Source organism: Patella vulgata, chromosome 3, assembly GCF_932274485.2.
Source record: "Patella vulgata chromosome 3, xgPatVulg1.2, whole genome shotgun sequence".
Lineage (NCBI taxonomy): Eukaryota > Metazoa > Mollusca > Gastropoda > Patellidae > Patella > Patella vulgata.
This window is the reverse complement of record NC_065881.2, coordinates 90,413,216-90,430,942: the sequence shown is the minus strand read 5'-3', so window position 1 is coordinate 90,430,942 and position 17,727 is coordinate 90,413,216. Positions and strand designations below refer to the sequence as shown.

Below are 17,727 nucleotides of genomic sequence, written 5' to 3'. Positions count from 1 at the left end.
CTTTGTTGACGTTTTGGTGTAAAGACACCATCTTTAGACATTGGATCGTCCTGTACACTTCCGTTTCCTGTTGCCATATATGTCAGATGTTAATGACTGTTACAAGTGAATTATTTAAATACAAATGACATTATTCTCTCTTTCTCTCTCTCTCCCCCCTCTCTCTCTCTCTTAAACACACTGCTTGGTGCATGGCGTCAGAAAAGTAAGAAATTTCATGCCATTTCCAATCTTTTTGTCACGGCAATGATTTATTTTATAATTCATTCAATGATTAGTCTAGATTGATTAAACCAACTACGTTAATTTATGAACGTACCGATGAACAATTCGCCATTCACAATTACATTTCCGCATTCTTGTCGATAGGTGGAATGTCCGCTGATGAAGATAATACATTAGAAGCTATGATATATACGATGTGATATGCCATTCTAGATAAAAGTCAATAGTTGATGATATGGCTCACGGCGTGCTTCAATCGGCACTATATCTCTATACGTTCAGGAATTTACGCCATGGACAGTTGATATTCTTATGTTGGTGATCAGTGCACATATTTTATGAGATAAAGTTTTGGATTAAGAGTTGAATTAACAGAGGGGGATTAGAAACTAATCCGAATTGGACGTGTCTCATTTAAACGCATGTCGATACACCTAGCGGGTGATTATGATTGACAGTCTGACGAATGATATTCTAGCAACCGGTACTCTTCGTCAATAATGGCAATGGTTATTCCATTGGTGTGTTGAGTGGGTAGAATTGTACATTAGTATCCAGTTATCTCCAGAACGACTATTTTAAACTTGTCCCATACTCTGGGAACAAATTGATTTTTTTTAAATCGTGTTTGATATTGGAAGTTGGTGCGGCAGGTGTTTTTTCTAAAAGCCAATATATGTTGTATAATAGATCTAGCGAGTGTTATACATATAGAAGGACCTATATTAACATACAAGCTGTCAATATTCCATCACTCATTATTCCACGCGCCATACAGGAAGGTAAGCAGGTGCTTGTTTCAAAAACTTTTAAATTTTGTAATTGATTTTTATATGTTTCAAATAGGTTTTATATATCTTCTAGCTAGCGAGGTAACCTCTGTTGTCATGTAGGTTTTCTACCCCTACTAGCTAGAGAGGTAACCTCTGTTGTCATGTAGGTTTTCTACCCCTACTAGCTAGAGAGGTAACGTCCGCTGTCATTTAGGGTGATATCGAAATGATTTAGACAACTGACTTGTAAATCCATGCTATCACTGCTTGGTATCATGTATGAGAATAGCTATGCTTAAATAAATACATATATTGGGTTTGCAATTTTGAATTTAGACCGTCGAGTTATTGTCCTTTAGATTATAGTCTACATGGTAAAGTTGGCGTCGGAATTCCACATCCTTGATAACACTGACGGGTGTCATGCACGAATTGACTATGCGTTGGGAGGTTTATTCTAGAACACATTATAACACATGGTAATTATCCATCTATAAAATAATACCTAGCATCATTGTCGTCGTGGATATACATATGAACATCTCGCGTAAATAAAAACTGACAGTAATCGTAGTAGTAGCTGCAGTCATAGTAGTAGTAGCTATAGTCGTAGTATAAAAGGTTGTCCGCTTCAACCCGTGGTTTTGTCTGCGATATCACCCCTGGGGAAAGTGAACATTAAACGCCAGGAACGACCGAACCCGTGATAAGAGTCCACGCAGCTCAGTGATTAGGCGCAGCCTCACTAAAGAGTGATAGATAGATAGAGAGAGAGAGATGGGGTTTAACGTCCACTCGACACAAACACATGGTTCAATTTTATTTCTATAATTCGCTTGCGCGTTGGGGTCTTTAGCAGTGGGAGGAAACCGGAGGAGCCGGAGAAAACCCACTAGGTTGGACAGGCGACCCGACTCCTTGTCATGTACAACCGGGGAATCGAAACCACGCTAGTTGACTCAATCTAGTTTAGAACTGAGGATCTGGTTAGAAACGATGTCTACTCGTTCGGGTAGTACGAAAAAACGAGGTGTAGTGGTCTGTGTGCGAGTAAGGTACATCTTGATTTATACCCTGCTTGTTGTACAGACAGAAGACGTTAAAATCCATTTCATTTCCACTTGACCTCATATGTTGTTTAATTTGAATCGACTTCCTCTTCCTGAATAATCAAGTCATGTGACATACCAGTCATGTGACCTGTAATCTTTTAGTTAATGACTTTGAAAACGACACAAACAATATAAAATTGAACATATCACCAGCTTATAGCTTGCGGCCATCACACACTTGTTTATTTCTTATTTTCAAATTATGTTTTCGTCACGTTTTCGGTAGCTTGGGGGGAATGAAATACAGTTCCAAATATTATAAGTTTTCCGTCGACATATTACGTCAATACATTACAAAAACAAGGAAATAGTCAGTCTTGTAAATGTAAGGTTATTTACCTCACACTGTCTTGGGGAATGAGGAGGAGAACGCGAGAGAGAGAGAGAGGGGGGGGCAGAGGCAGATAGAGAGACAGGGGGGGGGGGGGTGAGCGGAGTGGCAGCAAGGGAGATTGAGTAGGTTGGCTGAGTTTGGAGAGAGAGGGGGGGGGCAGAGAAATCTGAGGGCGAGCAGGTTGGCAGAGACGGAGAGGGGGATAGAGGGAGAGCGTGTTATATTGCACCTTATATTCAGATGCAGGTACAATATCTACATGTATTTTACAAGCCACTGTTATCAATACCTATAATCTGTTATACGCTGTTAGCAATAATCAGACTGCCATGGTTCACTTGTTTTTTGACATGAGTAGTCAACAGAAGGTTTTAAGATCAGGATAATGTCTTTATCATTCTTAATCAAAATGCTGACAGGCAAAACTCCATTATCACTGTTTTAATAATAATATGTATTTATAAATATTGTTGAGAGAGTATTGTCATATTGTTTATTGACTTAAATATTTTATATAGATATATATTTAGAGAGAGGGTGTGGTTTAACGTCCACCGACATAAACTAGGTCATTTCGAGACTAACATGGTTCAATTTTATTTAATTGAACGAATGGGTCTTTTTAGCAGTGGGAGGAAAACCGGAGGACTCGGAGAAAACCCACGAGGCTGAACAGGCGACCCTACTCCTTATCTACATTTCTTGATTTTGGTGAAACTAAATTTATAAATATTATTTATCACACGTGTTGAAGTCATTCATGGGTCAAGTTCTTTACTGTTCTGGTCTACTTTCATTTTACAGTTTAACCGGAAGTAACTAATTCTACGACCTGTCGATTATACAATGAATAGATTATACCCCCGACTATTATATAGCTATATCTATCGCCCTATAGGATCAATTGGCATCTCGCCAAACACAAATGAAATAGGATTTAACGTCCTACTGTTCTGCTCCGACGGGGCTAATAAAGACGGACTTACACCATACAGTGTGCTGTGAGGAAAATTATGTCCGGATAGCTATGCTACGGTTTACTCTTACATTGAATTCCAACTGCCAAGGGATCTTTTACGTACCCGTCTATGCGTAAACGGGACATCGGGTTCACGTCCCATCCTAACGGCTATACGTTGTTCGTTGCCAGGCTCCCGGTCCTGTACCACTAAAATTGCAGTGAAATGGATAAGTTTACGTTTAATCCAACTGGAAATAGGAATGACATTTCTACTTCTAGTTGACAATTACCACGCTAGGGACAACCGTAACTTATGCAAATTGAATTAATGGCTATACAACACCAACTTAGGCGGCCAGACTGACATAAAGGAATAAAAGGAATTTATTGGTTAGATACTGACTGATTATTGGAGAAGAAGTGGTCAAATATTGACCAATGGTATTCATTTAATCTGGTTCGTCGTTTTATTGGACTGGATCACAACACAATCTCATCCATTATTCTATAGTAATTAATATTCTCCGTTCTCTGCGTCACTCTTACCCTATCTTCAAACCCCATTCTCTCCCCCCCCCCCATCGCTCTCACCCTATCTTCAAACCCCATTCTCTCCCCCCCCCCTCGCTTTGCACAATCCCCTCTCTCACTCTCTTTCTCCCCATATCTCTCACCCTATCTTCAAACCCCATTCTCTCCCCCCCCCCCTCGCTTTGCACAATCCCCTCTCTCACTCTCTTTCTCCCCATATCTCTCACCCTATCTTCAAACCCCATTCTCTCTCCCCTTCCCTCGCTTTGTACTCTCGCTCCCTCTCTCTATCTCTCTCTCTCTCTCTCTCTTTCTCCCATCTCTCTCCCCCCCCTTTCCCTCTCTCCTCTCTCTCCCTCTCTCTCTCTCTTTCTCCCATCTCTCTCACCCCATTCTCTCTCTCCCCCTCCCTCGCTTTGTACACACTCTCTCTCCCCCTTTCCCTCTCGCTCTCTCTATCTCTCTCTCTCTCCATACCGTAATACTGGCGTCTCTCTCTCTCTTTTTTTCTCTCTCTCTTTCTCCCATCTCTCTCTCCACATCTATCTCAACCCCCCCTCGCTTTGTACACTCCTATCGCTCGCCCTCTCTCTCTCTCTATCTCTCCATACCGTAATACCGGCGTCTCGTTAATCCCCAGATACCACAATGCCAATGGGTCTTAAATAAGGAAGCTGTCTGCATTAAAGTTATTACTCCACTGGATAAACAAAAATACATGAAGAACGGTTAGTTTAATACAGTACTGGTAAATCGAGATTAAAGAGATTACTGAAACAATACCTGATCCAAGTTTAAATCTCGAGCAGCACACAGACCATTGACTTTATTGTATCAATCAGTGAGTCATGGTAAAACGTCGCCATTCGATTGAGATTTCTGGTGTATTTCGCTGGACATAACTGATCTGAACTTAGAGTAAGAACGGAAACGATTGCATGTAAATCAGTTTATATAGATTCAGATTACATTATTATATGCGTTGTATTTGTGTCCTTTAAATCATATAACGTATTTGTTGTTGTCTACGTACGCGCTTTAATCCACTGAACGCCATGTACATTATTTCGAAAGTAATTGTTTCAAGTGGATTAACTAACATTTTATTTTAAAAAATCGAAATCAAATATAAAAACAGATCTATCATAATATATTATCCCACACGTGCATGGGGCGCTAGCTTATTTCTTTGTTTTTTTTAAATCAATGTAGGTTACGATAACAACTAAAACAAAATCATAATAAATTGGTTTGTTTACATAGGCGTATTGAACATTCATTATGACGTCACATTAATAATGACGTCATTGTAATAATCATATTAAACAGATATTATGCAAGAACTAAATCTGTCTATTGCTGGTCTTTCTTTAGGCTTTAAATGGTATCTAAATTATTAAAGATACATTATGGGAGATTCGGTAACGAGTTGGCAGTTCTCACTATAATAGTTAAAAACTAGATAATGTAAAGGCAATTTGGTGAAAATTTCATTCAAATTGAACCACTATGAACCGAGAACTAAGCGACTGAAATTCCCATAAGCCTCGGTCATCATTACTAAAGTCAGTACGATAAACAGCATAGTCTCGATTATCCATTTAATCGTTTACTAGAGAAGGAAAGTTATGCAGTAAATCGGCTTACAATCCACTAAAAATCGCAGGCTAGCGCTGCCATCTAGAGTTGATTAATAATAATAATAATAATAAAAACTTTATTTAATGAGGCAACGTATTTAGTTTGCAAAAAAAAAACTAATCTTCCATAGGTCCCTCCTAAACTACAAAGACATATATACATGTAATATCAGGATAAATTTAAAATCAATAGAAATGCAATAGCATTTTAAAGTGGGAAGTTTGATAAGTCACTCCCAAACTACAAAACATATACATTATACAAGTAGAATATAGGAAGAACACTATAATCACACACAAAATAAAATAGAATGCAGTTGCAAGTTAAAAATAATAAGTATGTCATCAGTTGAATATTATGGTTCCTTCAGTGTGCAAAATAAATGAGTTTTCAGTTTCATCTTAAAATTTTCAACATTTTTACACATCTTTATATCAAAAGACAGATTTGAATTCCAAGTAATTTTGCGGTAGTAACCGTCTCAATTTTCTCACCATGGAGTGATAAAGTTAGGTTTTTCTGATTTCTTTTGTGTTTTGTTGAAATCAGCATTGATTTTGTTTTCGAAGGATTGATTACCATCCCATTGTTTTCACACCATTTAGCAACCAAATAGAGATCATTTTGGAGATTTTTGGCGATGGATAAAATATCTTTGTGTGAACAATGCAGGGTACTGTCATCAGCAAACAAATCTATCTGACTTGATTCAATATTGAGTGGGAGATCATTTATAAAAATTAGGAATAGGAGAGGACCCAGGATCGAACCTTGTGGAACCCCGCATTTGATTGTAGTAATTGAGGAGGTAATTGATCCTAAACATACTTTTTGCTTCCGTGAGTCAAGATATGATTCAATCAAAATTTGTGAATTATTATCAAATCGATAAAGATGTAGTTTTTCAATAATAAGCTTATGATCAATGAGATCAAATGCTTTGCTAAAATCAAGATACACTATACACTATACAAACACAACTTATTTCCGGGCCGTTGAACATGAATTTCGGCAAGTGACAGCGCTTCACGTTTGATTTGTAATTAATAACGCTGTTAAATGGCCAATTTAATTACATCGGAAGCTGAATAATGATCAAATAAGGTCTCGTTGGCAATAAAAACAACGGGTAGTGTTAGAACTAGTGAGTATTGTGAGATGTTAGCAGACGTAATGCCTTGAAGACGTGAAAACAAAGATGGCGGCTGAAATACCTTTTATATACTATAATATATAGTCAAGCAGTAGTAAGAAGTTTTATTTTAATCCCTTCAAGTGCCTGTGCATTTCAGGCCTAAAGAAAGACCTGAAATAGACAGATTTAGCTCTTGCATAATGTATGTTTAATTAGACATTAATTTACTTATCCAGGCCATAATCAACTCTCGATGGCCTCGAATGTCTCCGATATTAAATAGATTAGAAAGGTTCAACCATATTTTGATTTAATTTAAAAATGGAGGAGAGAGACTTAGCTTCGTACAACCAGTACGGTGGTTGAAATTATTGAAAATGTCTTGTCAAACCTTCAAAAGCTAATATCTTCGCTCGCAATAGATCAATTTGAATGAAATTTTCAAATTATTCATTTTACATTATCTATTTTCGAACTATTATAGCAAGAATGACTAGCTCTTTATCTACATAATGTATCTTTAATACAAGTAACATACCAGGCTAAATTTTCACTTTTTACACATGAGTTAGTTAATTCTGCAGATCTTTGGTTTGGCCTCAAATGTTATATGAATCATTAATTAGACATTTATTTCCATGCTAAGCCCATAATCAACGCTCTAGATCATCGGGTGGGTGTGATTTTAACGGATTTCGTCAGTTATTAATTTTAATTTAAAAAATGGACAATCGAGACTTTGATTAATATCGTAACAACGGTAGAAATTTAACGACAGCACATAAAAAGCTAATAATGAAGCCCCATTAAACTAGTTTTATTTTATATCTTTCGGTCGAACGACAAATTACTACGGATCAGTCGGTAAGCTTCAATGTAGGCCAACAAAATTACATTTAACAGAACGCAAAATAAAGTTCTATTCTTTAATTTGGATCGATACTAAATACCACTTAGCAACCTTTGTTGTAGAGAGACGTAAACTAGGTAATTTTGGGATTAACATATGGACAGGCGACCCTGTGCCTTCTCACGTACGAGCGGGGGAATCCACCCGACACTACTTGACTCAATGATAGACCTTATGATCTAATGCGCACGCTTTAAACTATTCGACAACCCAACCCCGCATTGTATCATAAGGTCTGTCATTGAGTCAACTGGCTTGGTTTCGATTCCCCAGTTGTACGTGACAAGGAGTAGGGTGGCCTGTTCATCTTCGTGGGTTTTCTCCGAGTCCCCAGACTTACCCCCCCCCCTGCTGCTAAAGACCCCTACGCGCAAGCGAATTATTGAAATAAAATTGAACAATGAGTGAGTCCCGAAATGACCCAGTTTGTGTCGAGTGGACGTTGAGCCCCATCCTGTTAGATTCCTACAACACTCAATATCGAGAAACAATTGGTGTAAGTGGTGGTGGTTGGGGCGATAATTATAACATCTATTTTATAGCAAGTTTCATTGACCCCCCCCCCCCTCTCGTTTTTATCCACAGCTATAAAACATAGTGTGCATGTAAAACAACGCTTAAAAATTTGAATTCGAATAGACCGTAGCGTCGCTGTCCAGACAAAATTCCCCTAATAGCAAGCACACTGCATGATGTATGCCCTTCTTCAATATCCCAGTCAGAGCAAAAAAGTAGGATGTTACAGTTTAACCTTATTTCAATTGTTGATTAACGTATGACACAGGTGAGTTTATATACCTGATATGAGTATATTATACGAGTCAATACACCTGATGTAACGCACCTGACTAATATAACAGGTGTACCTGAATTTATAAATAAATTAATTTTTATTATCACAAAAAGTATACCATATGAAAATTTTTCACGGCGAACGTGATTTAATTGATAATGCAAGTTTTATTGAAATAAAATGAACTGGAGTTTAACTGGACTGATGAAGACAGGTATATTCTACCATAATATTACCTGGGCTGATAAAGACAGGTATATTTCTACCATAAAATTACCTGGGCCTGGTATCTATGAGGCTAACCACAGATTAATATTGGTCTTTATATTCAGAAGTGTCTACTACGTCGGTATTGTCTGATATTTCATGGTATTTCTTGGTATTTCTTGAACAGCCTTGCCACTCATTTTAACGATAATTTTAAATATACCCAAATCGGTTATAGGTAAATTAAACGATATCTTCGACCGATATCGCATATGTATAGCTATTATGTTACGGTGCAACGCAACTTCAGAAAGTTGATACTTTTACTAAAGAAGATTTTAAGCCTGTGAAATAAAATGAAATGAACCGGCGTCCTATTTAACGTTGTGTATCGACGGGCACATTTTCCCTCGTAGCACACTGTATGGCATATGCCCGTCTTCATTAGCCCTGTCATTTCATTTCTGATCCAACACAAATGTGTTAACCATTCCGTCACACAACCGAACTTGAAAAGAAAGTGAACATTATAGCAAATCATCATAACTACAAGGCCTAGTTTGAACTACAATTGCAGGTCTGTATTGGTTGTAATTACCTGTAAATTAGTGGCATGGAATGACTCAATATTTCCTGTGTGCCTGTAAAATTTACCCAGGTAAATCATGTTTTATAAATGAAAAAAGTCTTAATTAGTGCAAATACGGTATAAAATATATTAGGGTGCGTGGTAACCCATCAACTCAGACTACTGGAATATAAATTTCAATACTAGCATTACTAATCAACAAGAAATAATTTGAAATTTTACAGTTAAGCATCAATTAAAATGATGTGTTCTGTACATCGTGTGTTGTTGTTTAAATCACTGGTTACTACCAGAAGATGGTCCTTTCTCACGATCATTATAACGTCTCTTATTCTTCCTTCACCATCTCATCTTATCACATACTTAAATGAACATAGAATCTGACCCGATCATATATCGATTACAGACTTAAAGTGGGTCTCTCTCTCTCTCTCTCTCTCTCCCTCTCTCTCTATCTCTCTCTCCCTCCCTCTCATTACGTTATTATCAAGTTTGGTTGCTGTAAATTATTTTACCAAGCTATATATTAAAGTAAATATAAAACAATAAAGATTATGATAAATGTATATTTTATCATATCTCACATCTGTGGTTTTTATCTTGGAAACTGTTGTACGTTTCAGTCTTTTACTCACCTTCAAGATTATCAACATATACATCAAACATTCCCTAACGCCAAGAGCTCAAATAATCTACACGTGTAACCTTTGACGTCACTCGAGTCGACAACCCTTAATCGTCAGGCTGCCAGTTAGTGACACCCTCTGCACTCTCCATGGGTGTTTTTTTTTTCAAGGAATCCAGTATTTTTCTAGTAGGATTGGTTGTCTCTACTGTCCATATATACCAAAATTGCCATACTTTTATTGGAAATAACCACCCGATAAATACATTTTGTGGGAAAGTATCTTTAACACAAGTCTTCGATTTGTATTTTTCTTTATGTCGATTATTAATTTAATAAAACTGTCATCATCGATCATTATGTAATCCATAACAAAAGGATGTAGGACATTCTAGTGTAGTACGTAATACACAAATACAGATTAGCGAAGCATCATAATTCACATCTTGTGTTAGTACAGGGTATACCATTTCCTCATACTAGAGCGTTGCATACCCTTTGCTCATTCCCATACACTACATACCACTTGCTCATTCTAAACACCACATACCCCGTGCCCATTCTAGAATTAGGAAACAAACGAATTAGTTATCAAACCAGTTCAATACTTTCTTTTCGTCCAACTCCAACAGGGTTTGTTTTTCATGGTATCGGAAGGTTTTTACACATTTAAGAAATGGAATGAAATGGAATGGGGTTTAACGTCCTACTGTTCTGCTCCTATACTGAGCTAATGAAGACGGGCATACGCCATTCAGTGTGCTATGAGGGAAATTTTGCCCGGACAGCGGCACTATCCTCTACTCTTATATCGAATGCCAACTGCCAGGGGATCTTTTACGTGCACTGCAATATATAAACGGGGCCTCGCTTTTTCGTCTCATCCGAAGGACTAGAAGCTGTCCTTTCGTCCCATCCGAACGACTAGACAGCTGTCACTGACAAGGGGGAACCACGCCGGAAAATCTGGATGAACTTTCTCGGCCAATGCAGGGATTGTGACCCCCTCCCCTCCCCCCATTTGTGAAAGACTACAGTCTGCTTTAATATTAATTAGCATTTTCGCATGTGTAAATAACTAATTAACTGTCAATAAAAAGTTACCTTCATTGAGGTAATTATATTAGCATATCCATTACTAGTTTCAGACTTGAAAATAAATATATCGTGAATTTCGCTCCATACAAATTAGCTATTTATGTCTTGAAACCCGCTCCATAGACGCAGACCTGTGATTAGATGAAGGGCTCTCTTTATTATATTGATTCACATGTTTGATGTTGAACTGTGGATTAATTCATCTTGATTGACAGGCAGATTAGTTATTACTTGAGACAGCCATCGTGGTAAAAACACGTGTACAGACCGACTGGGGTTTCTCATATTCATATTTTGAGTCTTCATTAACAACCAATACATGTGAATAATTGAATGTATTTACTGGTGTTCATGGCCTCCCGGGTTTGTTAATGTATCTACTAGACTAGAGAGAGAGAGAGAGAGAGAGAGGGGAACTCCGCTGATGAGAATAAAAAGAGAGAGACGGAGAGAAAGATAGACACAGAGAGGGGAGGGGAGAGAGGGGGGACTCCGCTGGTGAGAATAGAGAGAGAGAGAGAGGGAGAGAGAGAGAGAGAGAGAGGGGAACTCCGCTGATGAGAATAAAGAGAGAGGGAGAGAAAGATAGACACAGAGAGGGGAGAGAGGGGGGACTCCGCTGGTGAGAATAAAGAGAGAGAGAGAGAGAGAGAGGGAGAGAGAGAGAGAGTATTAATTATTATAGAATTATGAATTAGATTGTGTTGTGATCCAGTCCAATAAAACCTTGTACGCGACAAGGAGTAGGGTCGCCTGTCCAATCTGGTGGGTTTTCTCCGGGCCCTCCGGTTTCCTCCCACTGCTAAAGACCCCTACGCGCAAGTGAATTATTGAAATAAAATTAAACCATATGTTAGTCCCGAAATGACCTAGTTTGTGTCGAGTGGACGTTAAACCCAATTCTCTCTCTCTCTCTCTCTCTCTCTCTCTCTCTCTCTCTCTCTCTCTCCAATAAAACGACGAACCAGATTAAATGAATACCATTGGTCAAGATTTGACCACTTTGTGTCTTTGCCCAATAATCATTTTAATTCCCACTTGACACAATCTAGTACATTTCGAAGAAACTCCCAGAGAACTTTCTCGATCAACACCTAAACCAATTAATGAGCTAGCGTCTTATTTGCTGAGCCACAGCGGTTCCCTGAATTTTCAATAACTTACAAGTATAAAATAACCCGATGTTTGATGAAGTGAATGTTTGATTAACATCAAGAGTTATTGTTAATATAGTATAGTTATTGTTAATATAGGGTTATAAATATCGAGTTATTGTTAATATAGGTTGGTTATAAATATCGAGTTATTGTTAATATAGTTTGGTTATAAATATCGAGTTATTGTTAATATAAGTTGGTTATAAATATCGAGTTATTGTTAATATGGTTTGGTCATAGATATCGAGTTATTGTTAATATAGTTTGGTTATAAATATGGAGTTATTGTTAATATAGTTTGATTATAAATATCGAGTTATTGTTAATATAGTTTGGTTATAAATATTGAGTTATTGTTAATATAGGTTGATTATAAATATCGAGTTATTGTTGATATAGGGTTACAAATATCGAGTTATTGTTATTATGGTATGGTTATATCGTATGGTATCGAGTTATACATGCATAACAAGTATTAGTTTGTTGATAAAAGTGACAAGTATGCCTATTTCAAGAAATAAAATCAATGTTTCACAGTAAACTGTATTCGAGTTACCTGTACAAGGAACGGGTTCCACAGTTCGGTCCGGTACTTGCTTTGGATAGGCATCAAATGCTTTAATTACAAATAAATGGGTCCCTAACCTTGGTATTTGTTCAGGTAAAATGTTAAACATGCTATACAGTAGACATACACAAGACACAATTTAATAAAGTAAAGAAGACAAATATGTAAATAAACAAGAAATACAACATTAAATGAACAACGTAAACTAATAAAAAAACAGCTGTGTTGTTGAACTAGCTCTCTAGAAAACTCTCAAACAAGCCCTCTAAACGAATGTTGAAGAAGCTCTCTAGACGGTTGCCCAATAAACACGGTGAACACAGAATGAAAACAACCAAATAAATCAATTCTAGGCAATTAGGAAATAGGTCCCTTGTAAAAAGTCGGTTGTGGCGTTATCTCGAGTACGTGAAACATAAAATACACAATAGATCACAAGTTCGAGTTCCGCGGACAATCAATTTAATCAGGACAACCCACTTTAAATTCCATAAATAAAAAGCCACGTGACTCAAATGAATTCAAATTAAAATGAAATGGGGTTTAACGTCCTACTGTTCTGCTCCTAAACTGGGCTAATGAAGACGGGCATACGCCATACAGAGTGCTATGAGGGAAATTTTGCCCGGACAGCGGCACTATGACCTGCTCTTATATCGAATTCCAACTGCCAAGGGATCTTTTACACGCACGCCAATTTAAACACGGGACCTCGGTCTTTCGTCTCATCCGAATGACTAGACAGCTGCTCTTGTCACGCCCTCCGTCCTGCACTGACATGGGGAAACCACGTCGGAAAATCTGGATGAACTTCTTGGCCAATGCAGGGATCGAACACCCGACCTCCAGGCTAGCGAGCCAGCGTCTTACCCACATGACTCAAATGAACAATGTTATTTCAAAATTTGGAACTAAAAGTATTTTCTATTTTTAAATCATTTTTGTTTTCTCCATAGAACACGACATCGAAGTTGCAACTGATTCAACCTTTGTGAAACTGTAACACGATGCTCAGATCGAGTCAGAATTAGTAAATGATAATTCACTCGTTAACGATAATTTTTTCTAAGTATTTACCAAGTCTACACGTCATCAAATATCAATATATCATAGCTAGGTATTTCACATATGTAATATATGACGTCTGTGATTATATTGTGAGTTGTATTCACTGAAATTCATGTTATTCACTATATCAACAAAGTTGATCATTAAAACATGGGAGCCGCGGTCGTTCAGTTAGTAGGACGTTGATTCGCGGACTTAGAGGTTCGTACTGGATTTTGTCGACTCATCGTTTGCGTGCAAGTAAAAGAACATTTTGCCAGTTGGAATTCGACATAAGAGTAGACCATAGCGAGAGAGAATGAGAGAAATGGGATTTAACGTCCACTCGACACAAACTAGGTCATTTCGGGACTAACATATGGTTTATTTTTATTTTAATAATTCGCTTGCGCGTAGGGGTCTTTAGCAGTGGGAGGAAGCCGGGGGACCCGGAGAAAACCCACGAGGTTGGACAGGGGACCTTATCCTTGTCACGTACAACTGGGGAATCGAAACCCCGCCAGTTGACTCAATGACAGACCGTATGATACAGCGCGCGCGTGCTAACCATTCGGCCATCCCCCCCCCCCCGTAGGCCATAGTGACGCTGTCCGGGCAAAACTTCCATCAAAGCCCACTGCATTAACCCATTCTGTTAAACTTTGTTTCATTTCATTTAAACATAGGATACATACACTTTGTGCATAAGTCTATGTTTAGTTTTAGGATGGCGGAGGAATGAAATAGGTATAACGTCCTACTCTTCGTCTTTAACGTGCACACCAGCATGTACACAGCTCCTCGGTTTTTGGTCCATCCTGAACCACTAGACGAATGAAGACTAACACGTGTATTTAGTAACATTAGAGACTTTTGGCAAACGGAATTTTTCCCATCCGTATCACGTATCCGTATCGTATACGTCATACGCTGCGTCAATATAGTTTTAGAGTTTTGGCAGATTTTCGTGTCGCGTACGTATGCGTCGCTGAGCTGAGCTTAGTTCTATTACAGCATGATGACAGAGTGTTTAGCCTACAATTTCCAAGAGGGAGCGAAGTCGCTCCTCCGTCGCTGAGCTATTAAAAAAAAATTTGGTTTCACTCGTGTATCATTTCAAAAAGTTTATACCCTTTACCATAGAATAAAATCATTTACAGATTTGCAAGGCAACGCCCCCCCCCCTCCCCGCCCTAAATTTAGCACGTAGATCAACCAACGTGCAGACAGATAGACAGGAAAAGTATGAAAATTCCGAGAAAAAAACATCAAAAATAATGATTACATTCCAGTCTTTATCATGGTTAAAATCACATCTGTTCGATACGTGCTGCCGTATCCGTGTGCCGTATCACGTATGAGAAATACACACACATTGATGACGTCACATGCACAATCCATACTGATACGCGATGCGGACCAGGAATTTACGCTTTGCAAAAGTCTCTAAATGTGTTGTTTGTATCTCAGACATTCGTCACTTCCGATTCTGTGTTTGTATTTGAGACATCAGAAGACGAAGATTTGATACTCTGTATATTTATCAGATTATAAACTATTCGTCACTTACGATTCTGTGAAATTAACCATACCATCTAAGTTGTACAAATGGTTCATTACTTTACATCAAATAACGACATCGGTTAAATATGGGTCAAATTGTAGTAATTTTATTGTTTATTCAAATGATTTGGTACTTTTATTGTACCAGTCTGACCTCTGATCCATTCACTTGATTTGATACTTTTATTGTACCTGTTTCACCTGTGATGTATTCACCTGATTTGATACCTTTCTTGTTTATTTCTCTCTGATATAAGTGTTATAATTTTACACCTGCTGTTCGTCAGGTGTAAGTAAAATACGTTTATTTAACGACCGCTTCCATCGAGGGAATATCGCATGTAATCGATAACACACAATATGTTATGACAGGATAAAAGGATAATGTCAGTTATAAAAATATTACATAAAACTAAACATTCCTTTGATCATAGTATAATGTGTGTAAAAATTCCAATAACGCTAAAGTTTTATGGTTAAATTAACGTAAATGTTTTGATAAATCTTACCGTGTCCAAAACAGATAAAAAAATGTATATAGATAGTTTTTAGTAAATACACGGTTAATATATGTGCAAATGTATGTTAATGTGTGAAGTGGTGCAGGACGGAGCCTAGCAAGGACAGCTGTCTAGTTGTTCGGATGGGACGTAACATTGAGGTCCCTTGTATACATTGGCTTGCATGTAAAAGACCTCTTGGCAGTTGGAATTCGATATAAGAGTAGGCCATAGTGCCGCTGCCCGGGTAAAATTTCCCTCATCCCACACTGTATGGCGTATGCTGGTCTTCATTCGCCCAGCCGGAGCAGAACAGTAGGACGTTATAAACCCCATTTCATTTCATTTCATCTGTATAAAAGATACATTATGCAAGATTTAGATAAAAATCTGGCCGTTCTCACTAAAATAGTTTTAACATAGATTATGCAAAACAGGATATATTGTAAATTTCAGTCAAATCAATTTATTCTGATCCAGTTAGGATGTTTGAGGGGTTGACAAGAAACAGCCAAAATAGTCTTGGTTGTCAGGGTAATAAAGGAAGTCTCGATTGTTAGTACTTCAAGTGGCAGTCTTTATGTTGGTATAGGGTAATATGCAAAATTACTTTGATTTAAAGTTTAAACTATTTATAGCTATCACGTGACATAAAATCGCGTTAACGTGCCTATTTTCTACCAATACGTCTTGTAGTGTGCTAGTAGGGATATTTTGTAACTTTTATTTCTAATTCCAACTGTCAAGGGTTCTTTTACGTGCACGCCAATGTGTAAACGGGACGATTCCAATCATAGCATACTGTATGGCCGTCTTCATTCATCTAGTCGGGGCAGTACAGTAGGGAGAGAGAGAGAGAGAGAGAAATGGGGTTTAACGTCCACTGTATGGCCGTCTTCATTCATCTAGTCGGGGCAGTACAGTAGGGAGAGAGAGAGAGAGAGAGAGAGAGAAATGGGGTTTAACGTCCACTGTATGGCCGTCTTCATTCATCTAGTCGGGGCAGTACAGTAGGGAGAGGGAGAGAGAGAGAGAGAGAGAGAGAGAGAGATGGGGTTTAACGTCCACTCCACACAAACTAGGTCATTTCGGGACTAACATATGGTTTAATTTTATTTACATAATTCGCTTGCGCTTAGGGGTCTTTAGCAGTGGGAGGAAACCGGAGGACTCGGAGAAAACCCACGAGGTTGGACAGGCGACCCGACCCTACTCCTTGTCCAGTACAGTAGAACGTTAAACAACATTTTATACATAAGAGCAAGATAATATCTAAAGGCTACAGCACGAAAACCAACCTTTAACTTGAAAGAAGGCAGTTAAATCACGCTGTTATGTTGCTACCGGCAAATATTCATGCAAATCAAATACAATGGGTTTCTAACGGCCTGCTTTTCTCTAATAAGACCAACATACATCATGCATTACGTCATGAGTCAAATTGTATTCGGACTACTTTTCACCGAATTACAACTCCACACGGCTAGTTTACTTACACGCTAACAAAATAAAATGAAATGGGGTTTAACGTCCTACTTTGATTCACGGACCGGGATAACAAGTACATGGGTCATTCTCGGTTTATCGTTCTTTCCGAACCCCCACCACCTTCAACCTTCACCCAACTCACACCATACGGGAAATCTCAACCAATACCCACCAAGACAAATATTTCATTAAAATGTTTGCATATGAAAAAGTTTAGACAAGAAACGAACTGCAGTGTATATTGACAAGAATTATTTTTGTCGGAGAAGTAGCGTGATGATATACAATGTATAATACATCTCACTCTGTCGACATCAATCTTATTACAGCTTCTTTATATCTTCGTTACTGTCTTAAACCCCGTTTACAATAAAATTCCTGACAGTTGTCTAGTCCTTTGGATGGGACGAAAAAGACGTCCTGTATACACACTCAGTCTGTCGACACCAGTCTTATTACATCTTCTTTAT

The 17,727-nt window shown here is 38.1% G+C and overlaps 1 protein-coding gene across 1 annotated transcript in view; it reads left to right on the top strand.

Moving 5' to 3' along the window:
* Nucleotides 1-745: 745 nt before the first annotated feature.
* The window catches only part of LOC126816841 (G-protein coupled receptor dmsr-1), a 100,048-nt gene continuing 83,066 nt past the window's right edge, over nucleotides 746-17,727 (top strand). The window contains exon 1 of the mRNA XM_050543606.2: nucleotides 746-1,007. The gene's annotated coding sequence lies outside the window, so the exon portion shown is untranslated. The remainder of the gene's footprint in view (nucleotides 1,008-17,727) is intronic.